The sequence below is a fragment of the Protopterus annectens genome, chromosome 5.part1 (genome assembly GCF_019279795.1).
Source record: "Protopterus annectens isolate FY-2018-M chromosome 5.part1, PAN1.0, whole genome shotgun sequence".
Classification (NCBI taxonomy): Eukaryota; Metazoa; Chordata; order Ceratodontiformes; family Protopteridae; genus Protopterus; species Protopterus annectens.
The window spans coordinates 272405766-272428128 of record NC_056736.1 but is presented as its reverse complement, the minus strand read 5'-3'; the positions used below and the strand labels follow the sequence as shown (position 1 = coordinate 272428128).

Genomic DNA, 22363 nt, shown 5'->3' with positions numbered 1-22363 from the left:
GTTCTCCCAGGGTTATAAGACAGCTTAAGGGTTACATAAAGTAGCCAGGATCAGAAGAGGAAATCTGCTGTGATGGTTGGCAATGGAAGATGAGTATTAGCTGTGTTAAAGCTGCACATAAAAAAACTAGATGTGGACAATAAAAGATGATGATATCAGAGTTTATTTAAGTGATTTATTGACATTTTTCCTTATCAAGCACATTTCAAATATTGAAAGGACACTATCACCTGTTCTTTGTGTAAAAACTAGGAACAAAAGTCAGTACCAAACAAATGGATCATTAAGTGAATTCTGTCACTGAGTTAATTTAGGAGTAATAAGAAGGATCAGCTCTATATGTTGTAACTAATCTTGTTGAATATTATCATTGTGCTAATATACAAACAATGATTTTAACTTGCTCATGTTGCTTACTTCGTTTCCTGCATACATTTTTTACAACTCTGTTACTCAGACTTTGTTTTCATCAACCAAGAAAGGTAATCACTAATAATCAGGAGCTACATCAATTTTTATACTGCATTACTCTGCTTCTTCAAAATAGTTATGTAATTCTATGTCATTCATTAGCTACACTTGTGCCAGTAATCAGGAAGCCTGAATCCTCAACACTGACACTGATGAGGGACCTTCACTTGAAAAAAAAAATAGACACACACAGTATTTTCAGAAGCAGTCCTCTGCACCAAGCACAATTTCCATTAGAAACACCCAGGCAGCATACTCAGTCCTGGGGCTGGGGTTCCCTCTGTCTATCCAGGCCCCAAAAAAGACTCCCCAGTGACACACCTGTACAGTTGAGTCATTAGCCGAGTGTTCCAAGCTAAGTCCTCCACCACCCTTTCAGTGAAACCAGTGCGCTGTGTCCCTGCTACAAGTAGATGACACACACACTCCTTGAGATTTGATTTTCACACACACACACTGACTTTGCTAAGATGTGTTATAGCTGCTGGAAGCTATAAAACCATATAAAAACTTCCATCCTTCCAGGGTAGCAATTAGTTCACCCATAAGGACAATACAGTAGAATTCCTAGTCCTGGTTATCACAAACATTTTGCCACTGGCAGCAATCAGAACTGTAAGATACAAACTTTATTACCTAAACCATGTAATTTAATTTCAATCTATTTTTCAAAGTTAGCTGGACTGAGATTAACCTCTTCTCTTCCAGTATTCTCTGCTACAATATATTCATTTCAGCAGTCAGAATACAGTCTGACATATAAGTATATTTCTCTTCTGTCCAGCAGGGTCCACTGTTTGGTACAGTTTTAACACAAGTACCATTACAAATACCTTTTCAACACAAGCACCTGTACAAATCAGTTTGATATACAAATGACATATATATTTTTTACAAAACTGCAGCTAGTTATGCTGGCATATGTTACACATTCATTGCCCTACTTATCCTGGCAAAGCTGGCAATACCTCACAAACAGATTAACCAAGAAATAGCCTCACTATCAATTCATAAACTGAAGGCATAAGACTCTTTGCTTAGGAAAATGCCAAGCTAAGCTTCAATCAATGAAAAAACAAGAAGGAAGCAAAACATAGAAAAAAAACACAAACACTTATACATTTGCCTGTCTGTAAGCTGTCCATCTAATCAAATAATTATTTCCACAGTAAATGACATTTAGCTATTGCCACAAGAGAATTAGTAACCATAGGCAATATAATATACTCCAACAGTACACTTTGATATATGTTTACTCGATCCTGTCTATCAAATAAGATTGCAGCCCAAGTCTCACACTCACTATCACCTGAAGTACTCATGACTGAGGAAAAGTGAGAGAAAGAGATACAGAGATTAATCAGTACCTCCAGGCTTCAGTCCAGTCTCCTCTACATCCCCCATCTTATTGATGCACACCAATAAAAATGTACAACATCTCTTTCTGGATGTAAATAAATAAAATAAATAAAATGCTTTCAAGTGTCAGACTTGTCTCACCTCTACCTCCACTGTCTATCCTGTTGATATATACCATTACTGCCTAAAAGGCATCTATCAACACATTAAAATATAGAAAACATGGATCTGGCAGTTAGTATGGAGAATTAGGGCTATAAGCTATTAATGAGCTACAGGGTCATATACTATAAAATTATGGTGGAAGGGTTGGAAAGCATACATGAGAAAACACATGGAGCATCCCTGACCTTTCATTATGAATACATCTCTCTTATGAAAAAGAATGAATCATGATCCTTTGTAGGAGAGGTATGTCACTGCATGTTTATCTGTAAAAGAAATAATTGAAGCTTAAAGACATCTATTTTTTTCAATACTATTTCTTTATTGTTTATTTTCAATATACATCATTTCACAAGAGTAAACACAGGTAATATACAACTGGTACAACAACAATATATTTAGAACATATTTACACTATTTACATGAATGCTTTCATAGTTTAATAGTATGGAAAGAGATAAGAGTTGTTTTCTCCAGGATTAGTACCATCAGGTTCGCATAATGCTATATAATGTTATGATTTTTATAGTGTATGTTGTAAATGTCTTCCAAAATCAATGTTTTATGCAAGTATTATATTGAAAACTTGTTCCCAACATTTCAAAATATTGGGATTTTTATTTTGTCTGTTTATTATGTATTTGTGGGCTAATAAATGTTTTATCGCTGTTCCTAAAGTTATTCCATGAGATTTTAGATGGGGTCAGCCAGTTGGTAGCTATGTAAAGTTTCATTAATAGGAAGAGATTAATGAGAATGATTGTTTGGCTTTTAGATAGGTTAATTGGGGAAATATGTAGTATCGTAAATTCCTAAGTGAGCGTTGATGATTGATATCCCATCTTTTGTAGCTGTACTTTCAGGGAGTTCCAAAGTTTGAATACACATTTACAGCTCCAGAACATATGTAAAAGGTCAGCAGTTTCATCTTTACAATGTGGGCAAAATTGGGAGTTTCTAGAGTTAAATTTATGCAGTCTAAGGCGTGTGTAATAAGCATTATTATATATCATGAGTTGGGTAAATTCTAACTTTTGAAGAGATATGGATTTTATTCTTAGGTTAATTGCTTGTATTATGTTATGGTTTTCTACCGATGATATTTTTTCTTTCCAATAATTTGATAAGAGTATGTGTTCTTGAAATTTCAGGTCTTTGATTATTTTGTATGAGCATGTTATAAATTTACTGTGTTGAAGAAGGGCTTGCCATAATGAGTTACATTTCATTAGGTCATCTTTATTGATGTTTATATCTTGAAGGTAGCTAATACACAATTCTTTAATCTGTCTTAAGATCAGCAAATATGTCTTGGGAAGGCCCAATTGGTTTCTTATTTCATGAGTGGGACAGTTCAAATATGGGTATAGAACTTGTAGTGTTATATTAATTATAAGTGGGAATTTTTTCAGGTCTAGTAGCTGGTTATTAATTCTCAAGTTAGGATTTTTGTGAATAGGTTGTAGTATCATCATGGGTTGAAGGAGATTTACTGACTTAAAAAAAATTTTGTGTTAATGTTATAGAATTTTTAAGGAATTCCAATAGGTTATATGCTTTAATGTTTTTACTGCTTAAGAAAGGTATTGTTTTGGGATTTATATTCAGGCTTTCAATATGTTTAAAACATAATTTTACCCAATGTGGGGTCCAAAAATTTACTAGCGTATTGTAATTTGCAGTTCTTAAAGTTCTATTGGCGTTTATGATTGAATAATAATTTTCAAAATTTGGTAGGTCTAATCCACCTTTGTTTTTCGGAGTCATCAATTTATCATATGCGATTCTGCATTTTTTTGGTTCAGTGTGAATTTTCTCAAAAAAAAATTCTTAGGTATTAATAGCTGGGAGGACATGAAGATGTATAAAAATTTGGGCAAGATATTCATTTTGATAATCAAGACTTTGGCTAATGGTGGTAGTTTCAAAATTTTCCATCTCTTTAGATCAAGTAGAATGTGATCCCACTTTTGTCTGATATTATTAAGATAAAAAATGTTGTTATCTGTAGAGAATGTAATTCCTAAATATTTTGTCTTTTCTTCAGATTTTATTTGACCTAACAATGGTAGCAGTGAAAAAGTCACAAACAATGTTCAGTGCCTCACCAAAGTTCAGTCAGATGAAGTAAAATCGAAAATCCAAAAGTAACAAAAGACTGAACACTGCTGGAGTCAAACACCTTCTGTTTATTTAAAACACCACACACATAAAAGATGAGTGCTTTCGGGCCTCTGCCCTTCATCAGATAGAGCTTCTCACATAGTCCAAACAATTTAAAATACATGTTAACCAATGAAATTCAGTTAAAAATCAATGAAAAACCCGCCTATTTTTAAGGGCGGGTTTCATGGGAATGACTTCATTGAGCCCAGGACTCCTATGTGCCATAAGTTCAACAATCCATTTTGATTCAGCTAGTTCAGTCAGCTGTTTAATGTCACCCCCTCTTTTACTCAATCTCACATTCACTATCACTCTGAATTTAAAACCATGTAAAGGATGGGCTTCCAGGTGTCTAAATAGTGCATTGTGCGTATCCCCATTCCTAATAGAAGAGAGGTGCTGTAGGATCCTGACCTTAAACATACAGTTAGTCTTGCCTACATAAAAGGAATGACACTCTGCCAAATAAACCACATTAGTGGTTCTGCAGGTGGCTCTCCCTTTCAGATTGAATGTCCTTCCTGTGACCGGGTGTATAAAGACACTACTTTTGTCTATATGGTTGCAGGCTTTGCAGGACCCACAAGGAAAGTACCCTGTTTGTTTGTGGGTAAACCAGCATTATTGGTCGATCTGGTATCATTGCACAACAGTTCCTTCAAATTTCTATTCCTTTTATAACTAAAACTAGGTTTATCACCAATGATGTTTTTCAAACTCATATCACTAGTCAAGATGTTCCAATTCCCTTGAATGAGTTTACATATATCACCAACATTGCTGCCATAAGTCAACATTAGCCTAAAATCTTTATTAACCATTCTTTTGTATCCACCATCTGTGTGGGTCAATGTGTTCCCTAACCATGGTTTATACCTATCCTTCCTGTGCCTTTTGCTAACATCCACCTTTTTATTAACCACCTGTCTATTGTAACCCCTGGTGTAAAAACATTCCTTCAGAGTGTCAACCTCTTGTTCAAACATGTCATCTTCCTTGCTTATTCTGGAAATCCTGGCTACTTGCCCTGCACTATGTTGGAAAAAATGTGTGGACGATGCTGTCATAGGAAAGCAGAGTGTTTTTCCAACATTATTTTCTGTATAAACCAGATGAAAAGCCTTCCTGAGTCAAGCATACCCTGACATCCAGAAAATCAACCTGTGTACATGAACTGTGAACAGTAAATTTCAGAAAAGAGGTGGTGGTATGTAGGTATGATACAAAATCCGCTAAGGAACTGTCATTGCCTCTCCAAAGAATAAAAATATCATCTACAAAACGCATATACAGTATGATATAGTCTTTCCACATCAAGTTGTTCAACACCTTGTTTCTTTCCCAATAAGATAGAACAAGGTTTGCATATGTTAGCACAGGGGTGCCCATGGCTACCCCCTGTGCCTATACACTTGTTCCAATCCAAAAAAGATATTGTTCTCCAACACCAGACTAAGCAAACCCACTATGGCTTCTATCTTCCGTGCGGTAGCACCCAGTTCAAGCAACAACTCTGAAACGGCATTTATGCCATATCCATTTCCTATAACAGTAAACAAACTCTGTATGTCCATGGTTACCATAAGTAACCTATCATCAAAAGCACCTGTATAAGCCCCTAAAGACTTCAAAAATGACCTGTGTCTTTTAAAACATTATCCAATTTACTTAAATAGGGTCTCAACTCGCTCTCCAACCAAATGGAGAGTCACCCACCCCTTCCTGACACTATAGGTCTGAGGGGTGGGTCAGTCTCTGACTTGTGTATATTTGGAAGAGCTTTAAATACAGGTGTCACTGGTTTATCTATCCATAGAAATTTAAATAGATCTTCACCTATCAGATTACTGTGCAGAAACTGATGTAAACCGTTGTGTACCCTATCTATCACTCCTTTCACACCCAAAGGGTTTATCGGAATATATGTGTTGTTATACTGTAGTAACTCTCGCAACTTACGGTCATACCAAGGGGTGTCTAGGACTACTACAGCACCCCCCTTGTCCGCCATTCTAATGGTTAGGTCTGCATTGTTACCAAGATTATATAATGCTTTCCTTTGTGTAGATGTTAGATTATAAAACTTACTATGTGTCTCCATCTGAAAATATCGTATCAGATCTTGTTCGCATGCATTAATAAATAAATTTATAGCTGGTGAAAAAGGGGGGACAAAACTGCTTGGCTGTCTTAACGCATGAACACTCACTTCATTCACTCCAAAAATCTGTTTCAATGCTAAATTACGACAAAAGACCATTAGGTCCATTATAACTTCATTATATACACAAGACTTACTGGGCACAAATGTCAGTCCTTTATTTAAAACAAACTGTTCATCCTCAGATAAACTGTAAGATGAAAGATTAAACATAATACCAATATATCAGTCAATGTTGCAACCTCCTCCTCTTGTTGTATGACCTGTCCTCGCTTCGATCGATTCCAGCCTCCTTTTTCTTGACCGAGCTGGCAACTTGTCCAAAAATTTTGGTACCCTGTGTGTGTTTGGTCTGGCTCCAGTCCCATTATCTCCGTAACGAGGACTGACCCCATAGGTACAGCCTCTGTATCTACAGAAGCTGTGATGGTGGTAATAGGTGTATCCACACCCCCCTCTGTAACAGCTCTCTTGGCAGGTATGGATACAGCAGACCGGCCTGCAGATGTATATGTTGTACAATCCAGACCATCTGCTAACCCCTTATTGCTGGATGTAGTAACAGTTCCATCCATGGAAGCAACTGCAGATTGTTCAACGGACCCAGCAGGTATGCTGAGCTGACAGTAGCGTGTTTATCCTCCATTCATTGAGAGAGAGCGTACTCTCCCCTGCTCAACAATAGTATGGGCAGATTCAGTTAGGACCGGGTTATACATCCGGTCACAGGAAGGACATTCAATCTGAAAGGGAGAGCCACCTGCAGAACCACTAATGTGGTTTATTTGGCAGAGTGTCATTCCTGCACCAGTTTTTATGTAGGCAAGACTAACTGTATGTTTAAGGTCAGGATCCTACAGCACCTCTCTTCTATTAGGAATGGGGATACGCACAATGCACTATTTAGACACCTGGAAGCCCATCCTTTACATGGTCTTAAATTCAGAGTGATAGTGAATGTGAGATTGAGTAAAAGAGGGGGTGACATTAAACAGCTGACTGAACTAGCTGAATCAAAATGGATTGTTGAACTTATGGCACATAGGAGTCCTGGGCTCAATGAAGTCATTCCCATGAAACCCGCCCTTAAAAATAGGCGGGTTTTTCATTGATTTTTAACTGAATTTCATTGGTTAACATGTATTTTAAATTGTTTGGACTATGTGAGAAGCTCTATCTGATGAAGGGCAGAGGCCGAAAGCTCATCTTTTATGTGTTTGGTGTTTTAAATAAACAGAAGGTGTTTGACTCCAGCAGTGTTCAGTCTTTTGTGACTTTTGAATGGTAGCAGTGAGAAAGGTTTCGGAGTTTTTAAAGGGAAGATGTTAGTTTTTTTAAGGTTTATTTTATAGTTTGAAATTGATGTGAAGTCTTCAATAGCAGATAGTATTTTTTTGGTGTCCGTGGTAGGCATTGTACAATATATGTTAAGGTCATCAGCAAAGGCTGACAAGGAAATTTTTGTGTTATATATTACTGGGGCATTGTGATATACATTTTGTTTGATGTTTAAAAATAGAGGTTCTAGATATAGGTTGAACAATAAGGGAGATAAAGGACACCCTTGACGAGTGCCATTTCTGATTTGAATTCTATTAGACCATCTTTTATTTACATATAATGTTGTATAAGGATTGTTGTATAGTATTTGTAGGGTTAGAATAAATTCTTGGGGTATGTTAAAGTAGGGTAGGATTTGGAATAAGAATTTTATGTTAACTCTCAAAAGCCTTATTAGCATCTATAATTAGTGCATATATATTTTGGTTATTTTGATTAGCATATGAAACTAGCGTGTGCAGTGTTAGTGTATTGTCACTGGTTTGCCTAGATGTTAAAAAAACAGATTGTTCACTTGAAATAATTATGTCTGTTATTTTTTTCAGTCTATTAGCCAGTACAGATGTTAGAATTTTAGTATCAATATTGAGTAATGATATGGGTCTGTAACTATCTGGATTTTGAGGATCTGCCTTTTCTTTGGGTATGAAAATCATTTTGGATGCATTAAAGTGTATATCATTAATTTTATTGTTTATTATATAGTTTAATACATGATATAGTATTTGTGCAGCGATAAGATAGAATGTTTTGTAAAACACCGCTGCAAGGCCATCTGGGCCGGGAAATTTGTGTGATTTAAATGTTTTGATTGTCGTTATTATTTCTTCAGTGGTTATTGGTTCTATTAATTCTTTTCGTTGCTTCGCATCAGTTTTTGGAAAATTGAGTTTTTGTAGGAAGTCTGTACTATTTTCATTCATAAGTAGGTGTTTTTGTTCTCCATAGATTTGTGAGTATATAACTTCGAAGGTTTTGATAATATCTTTGGTTTTCATGTAGGTCTTGTTCTTATAAAATATTTCCAAAATTTGAGGAGTTTTAGCCTGGTTAATAATCCTTGCCAGAGCTCATGACAGTGTTTGTATATGGTTAACATATTTTGCAAGTGTTTTAGTTTCATGAAATGATAGATTATTGTTGTGAACTAAGAATAGGTCTTTCTGGCATTTCAATAGTTCTGTTTCAGTTTGCGTGTTGTAGTTTTTAATTAGACCCTGTTCCAATTATTTAATTTTAGGCTCTAGTTGTTGTTCTTCTTTCAGTTGGATTCTCTTATAGTGAGAATCTTTCTGAAGAAAGATACCTCTTATCTGAGCTTTGGTTGCCGCCCATTCAATATCAGGAAGGTGTTTTTGTTTTATTAGATTATCTAGGGACATTTTAAGAATGTCCTGAACTTCCTGAATTATTTCCTTTTTATTTAAGAGATTGGGGTTTAGAGACCAGTTGTATCCCCGATGTAGTGTGTTGTTTTTGGTAGTCTTAATAATGATTAATGTAATTTTAGAATGGTCAGACAAGTAACGAGTATGTACGGATACTGTGGGGTCAAGGTTAATTAGTGCTTCTGAATTTAGAAAAAAAGTCAATTCTCGACCACATTTTATGACAGTTTGAGTAAAATGTAAAATTATTTGAGTTATTTGTGTTATTACCATATTTGAAGGGATCATATAAATTAAAGTCATATTTAAGTTTGCTTAATGTTAAAACTACTTGTTTGTTGCATGATCTCTGTGGACTTGATTTATCCTTTTTTGGGTTCTGATATGCATTCCAGTCACCTCCTATGATCATGTAGTGGTTATTGTACTGGTTTAAGATAGGGTACAATGAAGTGAAAAAGGAGTGCTGGTTATTAAAGGGTGCATATATATTGAGAAGTAAAATGGGTTTATCATAAGCAGGAGTTGAGAGGGTTACATAACACCATCTTCCTTCTTTACCTATTTTGGATTCTAAAATTTTATCTTTGCAATGGTTCTTAATGATTATAGCTACTCCTGCACTGTTGGTTTTGCCTTCAGAGGCTATAATTTATTTTATCAACTTTTTCTCTTTGATTTCTGACCATTGCTCACTAGTTAAATGTGTTTCTTGAATTAGTAAGAAGATTGCCTTAGACTGTAGAGCTAGGTGAAGAAACTGTTTCCTTTTCTTAATGTTCTGGAGCCCTTTAATGTTACATGAGTCTATTTCCCACATTTTTAAAGCTTTTATTTTGTGTAAGAAGTCTTGAAAATTTGTGTAAGTATATTGGGATGTGTTCATTTCTTATCAAAAACATGTTATGAAAGCATTTTTTTTATTCCCGTCCCTTCCCTGTGCCTACCCACTAATCTCCTGGACCAGGAATTTCACAGGACCTGGCAAGATTTGTTTTTTGTATTTGTTTGCATTATTAGTATATATATATATACATATATATATATCTTGTATATTAGTATTTAAGAGGTAAAAGAATCTTAATGGCCCTGTGTGACCTAAAACTATTTGTACAAAGCCTATCCCACTCATTCCCTAACAAACACTACTTCTGCAATTCAAGTATCTTCTTATGAGATTTATAATAAGGTATCAAAGTTGAAAAATCCATTTTAACCAGTTCTGATCTTGCCGAAAGGCAGGTAACATCAATTTAAGAAACTTATCTCTAATATTTTGAAAATGTATCCATTATAAATTATTTCAAGTTTAATTTATTAACCATATTCATAGAGTATATTCATTCCTCATTTAATCTTAGTTTGTATGTGATTCTTCCTCCCCTTGGTAGGAGATTGATGCCTCTGATTGTTACTTTTCTTACTTTGGGGGAACATTCAAATGTGAAGTTCAAATGCTCCGATAATCATTACTCCCAGCAGTTTTATTACCACTGCCCTGTGTTATTTTAAATCTTGAGTGGCCTTGTGTTTAACAAAGATCTTACCGCTACTTTTCTTTACAACAGATTCGATATACATCAGCTGTTTTACTTTACGTATTCTTATTCTGATGAGTCCTGGAGAAAACGATATAACTATATAACAATATACACATATGCATATACATGAATATAGACACAAGTAGTTAGGCAATTATTAGAGATCAATTCAAGTAAGTGTGAACCTTATTATTATTATTATAGCATTTTGGAATATAGGATAGAAACAAAAAGGAAAATAAATACTCTACTACCCTTAATGCATTATCCAGTATATAATATAAGAGAGCACCTAGTTCCAATCTAAGCTCTGCAGTAGACTCAGTACATTAACATATGTATTTTCTTTATCATCAAAGTTAAGCAAACTCATTCTATGTTGGTTTCAGTACCAGATGTATTGTGTACTAGATGCATTTAAGTAACTGAAACTAGGTATAGTGTGTCATAATAAGATTTACTCGCTAGCATAACTTATGTAAAGCACATCAAAGAGCATTGTTCATATATATTAATTATTGAATATTTGTATGTGTAGACTTCATTTACAGTTCTATGAAGTTAAGTTTATCTGGGTCTATAATATGATATCCAAGGTAGCATGCTTTAAAGCTGAGTTTTCAGATATTATTTATATGTTTCTGTTGGTATCAGCTTATTACATTATTACATTTTATTTTGTATTAAATTACTTAATTCACTACCTTCAGTATAATGTCTGACTCGCAAAGTTCAAGTCCTGCCATACCAGTGGCATAAAAGTGGTTTTATGTAGAATAGAGATCTCAGCACTAGTGTGTATGTTAATGCTAGCGCAAGGGTTCTCATGTTATGCAGATTATAACATGTTCGCCTTCATATAATGGACCAAGTCTGCTATATGTTCTCGTATTAGGTTTAGGTATTGGTTTAAAGAGGGCACAATTAGCTTTGTTAAAATTACCATAAGTGAAATTAAACTCTGTGTTTATAAACTCAAGAGTGTAGTCATTTAGGTATATGTAATTTGTTGTATTACCACTTAGTGTTTTCATGACTATTAACAGTGTGATATACTTTAGCAACTTTATTTATGTTATGTGAAGCTGGAAACATTAATTATAAATGGTGACATTTAAAAGCAACATTTAATAGCTATATGGAAAGAGAATATGTGATTTAACTATAACATTCACATTTTTTAGAGATTTCTCATCAGTAATTAACTTTTTTTTATTTACAGTGCCATTGTCCTTCTCTTCGAGCTTCTGGACAGCTAAGCCGATTACTTAGCTTCTCGAAGGGGGACTCTGCATGCAGATGGACTTCTGGAAGTGTCACCTCTTAAAATGACTTCTGGAGCAGCAAAAGAACTTTCAGTTCCTCCCGTGGGAAAGCGAACGTGGCGCACATGTTGTGTACTTCCTGTTGGGGCTCTTGTGGCTTGGAGAACGAGAAATAGGGTTGCGCCATTCCAAAAAAGCAGCCTAGAGCAAGACAGGAGCAAACTATGGGAAAAGTAAGTCCACGGCTGTTATTATGAGTTATAACCAATCTCAGAGGCTCAATAACCACATCGGAGAGTGAAGCTAGTTGTCTAAAGCGGGAATTCTTTTAAAAACATTCATAAAGGTAGATTTTGCTTCTGTAGTGTTGGCGACTGAGTATTTGACCCCATCCACAGAAAATAGTAAAGCATTTGGATACTTCATTTGGAATTTTAGTTTTTTATCAATTAGAAATTTGCAATAAGGAGATATGAGCTGTCTGGCTTGCCTAATTTGAAGAAGCAGATCTTGGGCTAGAGAGATTCTGTTGTTGTTCCATATCAGGGGTCCCCCATTTTTCTTTGCAGATAATAATATTCTATTAACATCTTGAAAGTTAAGTAATTTGGCATATACTGGTCTTAGAGTATTTGAAGTTTGAGATTCTCTCAGGGCTTTGTGTGCTCTCTCAATTATTATTTGATGGGCTGCTTTTTGGTCTTTGAGTAGTGTTGCAAATATATGAATGATAGAAGGAATCAGTTCATTGTGCTGTAAATTCTCCGGCATGCTTCTAATGATTATGTTATTCCTTCTGGATCTTGCCTCCAGATCAATAATTTTAGCTTGCATGGTTTCTATGTCTGCTTCATGTGAGTCAGATTTTTTGGATAAAGAGGCTATTTTTTCCTCATTCTCCATGGTTTTGGCTTCATATTTGACCATTCTTTCCAAGATTTGGTTGAAGGAAGTTACAAATGATTGCAGTTGAGTAGACATTTCTTTTATTGCCTCTTGGATAGGCAGTAAATCTGCTTTTACGTCATCCAGGTTTGCTAGTTGATCTGCTTTATTTTTATTCCGTGATTTTGCAGTGTCTTGTTGTTTTGTTATTTTCTGCCTTTTAGAGTTCAGATCCTTCTCAGGAGATAATAATTCTGAGATTTTAGTTTTTGTTGTTATAGTGTCCATATTTTTATCTTCTTTTGACATTTTGTGAAAGTAATGCGTCTTGGTTTATACATAGAAGTGGATGTGTAAAGTGCCCTGAGCACACGGCTTCTTTTTGTCTCTTTCATCAGCTCCAGTTAATCTGTTGTAATCTTGATAGATTTGTTTATTCTTCAGGTTTATTTTCCCTTTTCTGGTTTTCTGGATATAGAGTAGGGTTGTTTACTCAAAATATTGTGCTTAAATAGGTCCTGGTATTTCCTCTGGGTTGATTTTATTCCATAAGTATTGAAGAGCTGTAGATTAGCAGTGTTTACAGAACAGCGGCCATCTTTTTTCCCTAACGACATCTATTTTTAATTCTATAGGGAAAGTGTGTATTCTGTATATATTCTATACTGCAGCAGAGCAAAGGGATCAAACAAAGATGGCCCAGTACAAAAAGGGAAGCAACACAGTCTGTTTCAAGTTTGATGACTGGTGATGTCCACTGGGTCATAAAGAGCCCATTTTCAGTGGAGGCCCGGGGAGAAAAACTCCAACTATTGCAAGTTACAAAAGAATAACACAGATTTGTACAGAACAATTAAAACAATTACAGAAATATAATATATTATTCAAAATAGTTATGTAATTCTATGTCATTCATTAGCTACACTTGGGCCAGTAATCAGGAAGCCTAAATCCTCAACACTGACGAGGGACCTTCACTTGAAACAAAAATAGACGCACATAGTATTTTCAGATGCAGTCCTCTACACCAAGCAAAATTTCCATTAGAAACACACAGGCAGCATACTCAGTCCTGGGGCTGGGGTTCCCTCTGTCTATCCAGGCCTCAAAAAAGACTTCCCAGTGCAACAGCTGTACAGCTGAGTCATTAGCCGAGTGTTCCAAGCTAAGTCCTCCAACACCCTTTCAGTGAAACCAGTACTCTGTGTCCCTGCTACAAGTAGATGACACACACACTCCTTGAGATTTGATTTTCACACACACACACACACACACACACACACACACACACACACACACACACACACACACACACACACACACACACTGACTTTGCTAAGATGTGTTATAGCTGCTGGAAGCTATAAAACCATATAGAAAAATTTCCATCATTCCAGGGTAGCAATTAGTTCACCCATAAGGAAAATACAGTAGAATTCCTAGTCCTGGTTATCACAAACATTTTGCCACTGGCAGCAATCAGAACTGTAAGATACAATCTTTATTACCTAAACCAGGTAATTTAATTTCAATCTATTTTTCAAAGTTAGCTGGACTGAGATTAACCTCTTCTCTTCCAGTATCCACTGTTACAATATATTCATTTCAGCAGTTAGAATGCAGTCTGACATATAAGTGTATTTCTCTTCTGTACAGCAGGGCCCACTGTTTGGTACAGTTTTAACACAAGTACCATTACAAATGCCTTTTCAACACAAGCACCTGTACAAATCAGTTTGATATACAAATGACATATATATTTTTTACAAAACTGCAGCTAGTTATGCTGGCATATGTTACACATTCATTGCTCTACTTATCCTGGCAAAGCTGGCAATACCTCACAAACAGATTAACCAAGAAATAGCCGCACAATCAATTCCTAAACTGACGGCATAAGACTCTTTGCTTAGGTAAATGCCAAGCTAAGTTTCAATCAATGAAAAAACAAGAAGGAAGCAAAACAAAAAAAAAACACAAACACTTATACATTTGCCTGTCTTAGCTGTCCATCTAATTAAATAATTATTTTGACAGTAAATGACATTTAGCTATTGCCACAAGAGAATTATTAACCATAGGCAATATAATATACTCCAACAGTACACTTTGAAATATGTTTACTCGATCCTGTCTATCAAATAAAATTGCAGCCCAAGTCTCACACTCACTGTCACCTGAAGTACTCATGACTGAGGAAAAGTGAGAGAAAGAGATACAGAGATTAGTCAGTACCTCCAGGCGTCAGTCCAGTCTCTTCTACATCTACCATCTTATTGATGCACACCAATAAAAATGTACATCTCTTTCTGGATGTAAATAAATAAAATAAATAAAATGCTTTCAAGTGTCAGACTTGTCTCACCTCGACCTCCACTGTCTATCCTGTTGATATATACCATTACTGCCTATAAGGTATCTATCGACACATCAAAATATAGAAAACATGGATCTGGCAGTTAGTATGGAGAATTAAGGCTATGAGCTATTAATGAGCTACAGGGTCATATACTAAAAAATTATGGTGGAAGGGTTGGAAAGCATACATGAGAAAACACATGGGGCATCCCTGACCTTTCATTATGAATACATCTCTCCTATGAAAAAGAATGAATCATGATCCTTTGTAGGAGAGGTATGTCACTGCATGTTTATCTGTAAAAAAAATAATTGAAGCTTAAAGACATCTATTTTTAATTCTATAGGGAAAAGTGTGTATTCTGTATATATTCTATACTGCAGCAGAGCAAAGGGATCAAACAAAGATGGCCCAGTACAAAAAGGGAAGCAATACAGTTTGTTTCAAGTTTGATGATTGGCAAAGTCCACTGGGTCATAAAGAGCCCATTTTCAGTGGAGGCCCGGGGAGAAAAACTCCAACTATTGCAAGTTACAAAAGAATAACAAATATTTGTATAGAACAATTAAAACAATTACAGAAATATAATATATTATGTAATAAGCTTTCAGTGTGTTAGTTCAGTTACAGATTTGCTGTTCTGAACTGTCTGGAAGTTTCTAGAAGGCCAGTGCTTGCTTGGGCTAAAGGGAAGTCTCTGTTGTTCACCAGTGGGAGTGGTTAACACTGAACAGCCTGCCTGTCCCTGGAGGAGTGGTTACTACCTAGAAGCTATAGTTTTATTGGCCATTTTGGGTCAATTCTAAACTCCTTGATCTCTCTTAAAACCCTACAGCTCTCTTTTTGCACAGTTTTGCGCACTGAGCAGCGTCAGGCAGCACCGCCTAAACAGGTTTAAACTATTCCAGGCTCCACAATGTCTGCTCTTCACTTTTTCCCCTTAGAACTGTTCAAACTCTCAAGTAATTACTCTATTCTCTTTCTAAAGCCCTGCACTTGCTCAGCTCTTATAAGGAAACACTAACTAACTAAAGCACTACACCCTCCTTGACTTCTCATAAGTATTAGGCTCCCGATTGGTCCTTCCTGATTAAGTGAAAAATCAGTTCCCTTCCTTAATCTGATCAGTAAAAAAACAGTTCCCTATATTAACCTGGTATGTCCAAGGGTCAGTTTCAAGGTTACTCTCCAGTCCAGCTGGTGAATCTGGGAATTTTGAGGCAATGTTACAATTGCCTTATGTACACAGACAACCCTCTCCTCCTTCCAACAAACTCTAATACATGTGAGAGATGCAGTTATACAGCCAAACTGGAGGCAGAGCTCTCTCAACCCAAGACTGGCACAGTCAGCCAGGAGGAAAAGGTAACCACCCACACCACAAATCCAGTCTCACACAGACCTATTGCATCTGCATACCCAACACATAAACACACAAAAACATACTCGGAGGCTCTAAATAAAAATCTGCCTAAACAGCAAATACCTCCTAAGTAGATATCCAAGCAACAGCCACCCCTCAACAATACCCACGAATCACATACCTCACAAAATCAGTGTGCCTCACAGTCACAGCCCTTAAGGCCAAACAACACACCAAATACACTTGTTATAGGGGACTCTATTGTCCGGCACAATGACGTCCCGCTCACCAGACTGAACAAGGAGAAGGTCACTGTAAGCTGCCTGTCGGGTGCCAGGATCTGCCACATAACGCAAGCACTCAGGTCACTCCAAAGCAAGTACAAGTATGACTCACACCAGCATGGACAATGACGGAATGACCTGAGTCGTACCTCCCTGGACTACATGAAAAGAGACATAGAGGAGCTCTCTGACCATGTAGCCCAGGCTGGTATGACGCTGACCTTGAGTAGCATCTTGCCCTCACCAAGAATGATGCCACAGTATAAAGACAAAATGATCAGTTTCAACAATTGGCTAAAGTATTGGTGTCATTCAAAGGGGATCCAGTATCTGTCAGCCTGGGATGACATGCTCGACAAGCCACGTTGCTTCGCAAGGGATGGCTTGCACCTGTCACCCTTAGGCTTTCGTATACTGGCCAAGGCTATTGCCACACCCATAGTGCCTTTTTTAGGCAAGGCTCAAAGGAAAAAAACACCTCCATAGACAACCCCAGGATAAAAAAACTAAAGGTAATGCTACTCAATGCCAGAAGTCTAAACCTCAAGATACACGCACTCGAGGCTCTCCTCAGTATGGAGAAAATCGATGTCGGTGCAGTAACAGAAACCTGGTTCAAGGCTCCTGAGAGCACCCCAGCACTACCAGGTTATAACTCATACCATGTGTTTCAGCCCCAAAACTCAGACCGAAGCACAAAAGGAGGGGGAGTATCAATATTCATCAAAGATACCTACACCTCCAGGTTAGTGGCACTGCACAAAGCATCGGAAACCATCCATGTGCAACTAACAGCGGGCAAAACTGCCTTTCATTTTGTAGCCTGCTGAAGAACACCCTCCCTATTACAGGAACCCCACTTGGCATTCCTGAGAACACTGGAGAATATGAAGGTCTCTCTAAACACTATGTTATTGGGTGACTTCAACTACCCAAACATTGACTGGGAAAACTACTCAAGCCCAAACACCCACGCCCAACGGTTCCTTGAATTTATAAACTCTAACGCAATGGAACAACTGGTCACCACTCCCACAAGAGGGAACAACACATTGGACCTGGTCATCACCAACATGGGGACTCTATGTTCCACACCAGAGGTAAACCCCTCATTGGTAAGATCAGACCATAACCAAATTTCCCTGGACATCCATATCCCGTCCCCACCCCCAGCCAAGGAAATCACTGTAAAGAATTTCTCAAAAGCCAACTTTGCACTTCTCAAGACTGAGGTGGAATCCTTCAAAGCCCCTGGGCCAGAGGATAATACAGCCCAATCCCAGAATCCTTTACAAATGCATTCTATGAGCACCTGCAGGAATGCATGGATCATGCTATCCCAAATAAAACCAAGACTCACTCCTCCAAAAACAGGAGACCAGTCTGGTGGACCCCGGCCATAAATAAGCTATACAACAGAAGGAGGAAGCTACTACATGACAGAGCAAAATCCCAAAAACGGAAGGCATCTCTGATCAGTATTAGCAAGAAACTTCGATCCCTCATAAAATCATCAAAGGCCAGTTTCAAAAGAAAAATTGCCCTAGACACTAAAAATAATCACAAGGCCTTCTTTAGTTATGTCAGGAACATGGGTGAAAACTCCCAGATATGCTCTGAATTGTTGCATAATGGTACAAAATATACTGAACCTACAGACATAGCCAACATCCTGGCAGACAGATTCAGCGCAAACTTCTCCCCCCTTCCCCCCAAAGGAGCAAATGCCTATCCCAACTGAATGTAACCTCCCTGACATCACAGATGCACAGGTTAAAGCTGCCCTCTCCAAAGCAAAAAACACAGCATCTATGGGACCGGACAGTGTCCCAGGCTGTGTCTTACATGAGCTCCAAGAAGAACTGAACCCTCACATTAAGTCACTGTTCAAACTTAGCCTTACTACAGGATATGTACCCAAAGAATGGCGTACAGCTACAGTGGTCCCACTCTACAAAGGTGGTGCCACAACGGACCCCGGAAACTATCACCCCATAAGCCTGACTAGTCTGATCTGTAAAGCTATGGAGCGTATTATCATGGAACTCATAAACAAAGACATTGGGAGCCTCCAGACACTGGACCCTATCCAATTCGGCTTTGTTAAGGGCAGATCTTGCCTCTTAAACCTAGTTGATTTCTTTGAAACAGTTGCCAAAGCCATAGATGAGGGCAAGGTAGTCCATACAGCCTACCTGGACCTCGCAAAAGCCTTTGACGCAATACCCCACTTGGGCATCATAAATTAGCTTACAAGCTTAAATATCAACCCCTATATCACAAGATGGGTTGCAAACTGGCTCAGAGATAGAACCCACATGGTCAGAATCACAGGTGCCATGTCCGAATCCAAACCAGTTACAAGTGGTGTCCCACAGGGCTCAGTTCTGGGACCTCCCTTGTTCGGTATATACTTCTCTGAGGTTCAGGCTAACGTGGGGGGATTATGGCTGACAAAGTTCGCAGATGACTGCAAACTGGGGGCCATAATCGAATCTCCAGCTGACACAAGCATCCTCCAAAAAGGTCTCATACAGATGGATACTTGGTGCCAGAGCCACAGCCTCAAGCTAAATGCTAAAAAGTGCATAGTCATCCCCTTTGGGAAAAACAAGGTGCCCACAAATTACCACATAGGTGGTAATCCATTAAGTACGGAAGAAGTAATTAGAGATTTGGGGACCAACGTAGATAGTAATCTCTCCTTTGATAATCACATTGCCAAAGTGGTTAGAAAGACATTCTATATAGCCCACCTTATCACGAAAGGGTTCGCATCTAGATCAAGAGAGATCATTGTGCCCCTCTAATCGTCACTCATCAGGCCCATAACTGAATACAATGCCCCTTTTGGGATGTACCTTACCCGACACCTGCAGCAACTGGAGAGACCCCAAAAGTACCTCACCAAGAGGATCATGGGCTACAAAAAGATGTCCTATGCAGCTCGACTAAAGAAGCTCCAGCTCTACTCAGTTGCTTACCGCCTACTCAGAGGCGATCTATGCCTGACGTACAAAGCCATGTCAAACCCAGAATAAATGGACATGCTCCACCTCAAAAAATCCAAGTCCCTTAGAGCTACACGCTCCAGGGACCTAAACCTCAGCACAAAAATAAATTGGACATGCTGGAGGGACAGATTCATTTCCCAGGGGCTTCCCTCACTCTGGAATAGAATCCCAATTCATGTTAGACATAGCCCCTCACTGACCCTCTTCAAGCAAAATCTGGACGCGTGGATGGGAAATCGCAAATTCACCCCTGGGATCTCTCCTGTGTCCCTGCTAGACAGAGACACAGTAAACTAATCTTAAAAGGGTACCTTCTGTGACCTACTTTACAGAGGCACAGTAGGCTAATCTAATAGGGAGGCTGAAGCCAAATACACTCTGGCTAGGCTTATAAATGCCCTAGGGCAGATAGCCTAGTATCTACCTATGAACCTATGAACATTTAAACAGAAGGTTACTAGCGCTTTTGAAGATTGGGTAAACTGAACATTTGCAGAAAAAGACATTTTTGTCAGATAAGCTCTTTTTAAGTAAACATTAAACAAGTAGCTACTAGCCCATTGCAGGTTAGGTGGACTATTTTATATCCTATTAATTAGCATTCTCATTTTATTTTTTATCTGTAATGTATAATTGTTTTCCATGATACCATGAGCACATCCGTGTAGTCTCAAAATGTACAGCATGGTTATTTATGTACTTCTCCTGCTATATTTTACACTTTAGTTCTGCCTTTTGGCCTGGACTGTGAAAAGACCTTCAGATCAGTGTAGCAACCAGCTAGCAATAGTAAACAAATTAGTATATAAAACGTCATGAATAATATGTGGTCAAGTGTTAAATAGGTTTACTGATAAATTAATTAAGGTATATGACTTGCACATTGAACAGGGAAAGAGAAAAAAGGACAGGCTTTCACCTGTAGGAATTGAAAGTACACATCTGTATTGTATAATACATGTATTTTTTAAAGGATCTAGTACACAGACTGAGGCTTGGAGGCTACAGCAATGTCCTCTATGTTAATGTAACTATTCAAGTCAATATTCCTCTTTTAAAAGTGGCTGTAGTTGAAAGGAAGGTAAATGTTTATAGGTGAGAATGTTAGGATTATATCACATAAAGGGTTATAATCACGGCCATATATTGGTTTGCAGTATAAATTGGTTCAACAGGTGCACTAGAAAGTTAAGGAACTAAAACTGGGAATAGCTGGACTGGAAGAAAACTAAAATTTCACATTAGTTAGCACCTGAGTTGGATGTTCAGTTGGAACTTATTTAACTCAAGGCTTAGCTGATATCATGTAGGTATTAAATTTTAAAGACAGAAAACAAGTAAAACGTCAAAGACTAAGCGCAATGTGCTTTAACTAAGAACAGAAAAAGTAAGATGCTTAAGGATAGACCCATTTCAACACTCACAGGGAGTACTGCCACTGAAATACTAAACCAGAAAAATGAATATGTTGCTAAAAGAGAATGTAGAACAATTGAAATTACTAAGATAACACAGTGTGAAAAACAGCATGAGGATTGCTAGCATCTCAGTTATTCACTGTATGAGTCAATTAACTAAGGCATGGATATAGAGTTCAAATGTAAGAAGTGGCACAGGATAATCTGCAAACTATTGACGACAGATACAAATAACAGTTTAATATGCAAATAGAAGAATCCAGTCATTGATCAAAGTGTCTTCACGCTTGTTGTCATCAAGGACTACCGCAGGAGAAACATTTGCTGAAGTATGTAAGCAGGTTAGTTTCCAGAAAATGCAAGTACCTTTTACGACTGATGAATAACAATACTGAGGAAATGATTACAAGTTAGTTGTTATTTGTAACACATTCTCATCTTTAAGCATAAAACAGAACACTCTCTTATTAGAGGATTTTGTCAAAGTTGCAAGGCTACCACAAATGCTAAAGCAAGAAAGGATGCTGACAGGTACTATCAGCTGACAATGGCACGGTAATGCACCACTACTCCTTTGAAGTGTGACAGTAATCATCTCTAACCCTAGTTTTCTGGATTTTGACTAAATCAATTCAGCACAAAGATTCATGATTCAAAGCCAGAAAATCCAACAGACAGCTTTTGATTGCTTCTTCAAGTGTCACTAACTTTAAAGAGAATCTGTATGTACAGGTTCTTCAGTTCTAAGGAAAGCAAGCCTACATTAGGTGTTGTCCATAATGAAGCTAAAATACTAAGCACATGCTTTAAATTCATAAAAATGAGGGATAATAAAGAACTAAAACATTATAAAGGATTAGTTACCTGACCCTTGTTGCGCTGTATCTTCTGATCCATGGGTGCCTTTTCCATCAGTCTGGTCTGGTTTTGTTACACCTATAAAATCAGAAAATCCAGTAAAATTAATTAACAGTGCAAAGACCTCTATTTCAAATGTAGAGAGAATGACAGTGATACAAGTAGATAATCAGAGGATACTAATGTTCTCCCAGGGTTATAACACAGCTTAAGGCTTACATAAAGTACCCCGGATCAGAAGAGGAAAACTGCAGTGATGGCTGGCAATGGAAGATGAGTATTAGCTGTGTTAAAGCTGCACATAAAATGAACTAGCTGTGGACAA

The 22363-nt window shown here is 37.5% G+C and overlaps 1 long non-coding RNA gene across 1 annotated transcript in view; it reads right to left on the bottom strand.

Moving 5' to 3' along the window:
* Nucleotides 1-22129, bottom strand: part of LOC122803367 — a 195723-nt gene extending 173594 nt beyond the window's left edge. Inside the window, exon 1 of the long non-coding RNA XR_006365111.1 lies at nucleotides 22045-22129. This is a non-coding gene — a long non-coding RNA (uncharacterized LOC122803367). The remainder of the gene's footprint in view (nucleotides 1-22044) is intronic.
* Nucleotides 22130-22363: the final 234 nt, after the last annotated feature.